Source organism: Austrofundulus limnaeus, unplaced genomic scaffold (genome assembly GCF_001266775.1).
Source record: "Austrofundulus limnaeus strain Quisiro unplaced genomic scaffold, Austrofundulus_limnaeus-1.0 Scaffold6657, whole genome shotgun sequence".
NCBI classification, from domain to species: Eukaryota; Metazoa; Chordata; class Actinopteri; order Cyprinodontiformes; family Rivulidae; genus Austrofundulus; species Austrofundulus limnaeus.
Genome location: NW_013959059.1, coordinates 139 through 1,000, shown reverse-complemented (window position 1 = coordinate 1,000; position 862 = coordinate 139). Strand labels below are relative to the sequence as shown.

Here is an 862-nt window from a genome sequence, read left to right as displayed (position 1 = left end):
ATATCAGCATCACCATCATAGGTTTGTGTTAGAAAGGGTTTGTGCTGACTCACGTTGCATATGTCGTCTCCAGAACATCCAGCCATCACATTTTCCATCAGCTGAACAGGGAAAGCTCTGAGGGAGGTGTCCACCACAAAGAACTGCAGCCTCCTGTCGTTGACCCTCAGGTCCTGGATGCAGCCTTTAAAATATCCTCCCACCTCTGCGGTGAGCCTCCTCTCTTGCAGGCCTCCCACAAAAACAATATCCCCTGCTTGAACGCGAACACTCCCGACCTCCACCTCTCCTCCTTTCTGACCGGCTACATACAGGGACATGAGGGTCTCCACCACCTCCACGTTCACAAAGTGGATCTCTCCGTCGTGGACCTCTTTGCTGGCCGTCAGGTTCGCAGAGTTGTGGAGCTGGACGTTGACCCTGCCGGCCTCCAGCCACATGCGCAGGACCGGGCTGTTGCTGTTGGTGAGCAGCAGGAGGAGCCCACTGGGCCTCCGGGTGCGCAGGAACAAGGAGATGGAAATGTTCTGGCTCAAGTTTTCGGTGATGCTGAAGACTGCGACACTCTGAGAGTCTTCATTCCCAAAGCGGGCGGTCACGTGTTCTGCAGAAAGAAGGAAAGGGTGAGACATCAGAATACTGATGAACTTATTTTGTAAGGAGTCACACGGGGTGGCCAGGGTGGTTTATAGGTGCACAGATAACTTTAAAAGGCTGTAATTCAGTCATTTTAAGAACTATAGAGAGGAAATATGTTGTGGATTAGCTAAGAATGATCACATGCTGATTGTCGATGGTAATCCCAAATTAAGCTAACCACAAATGCTAATGCTAATTTGACAAAATATTAGCTATTTTTAAA

The 862-nt window shown here is 49.5% G+C and overlaps 1 pseudogene; it reads right to left on the bottom strand.

Moving 5' to 3' along the window:
• Positions 1 to 61: 61 nt before the first annotated feature.
• Positions 62 to 604, bottom strand: LOC106512423 (protein crumbs homolog 1 pseudogene; annotated as a pseudogene).
• Positions 605 to 862: the final 258 nt, after the last annotated feature.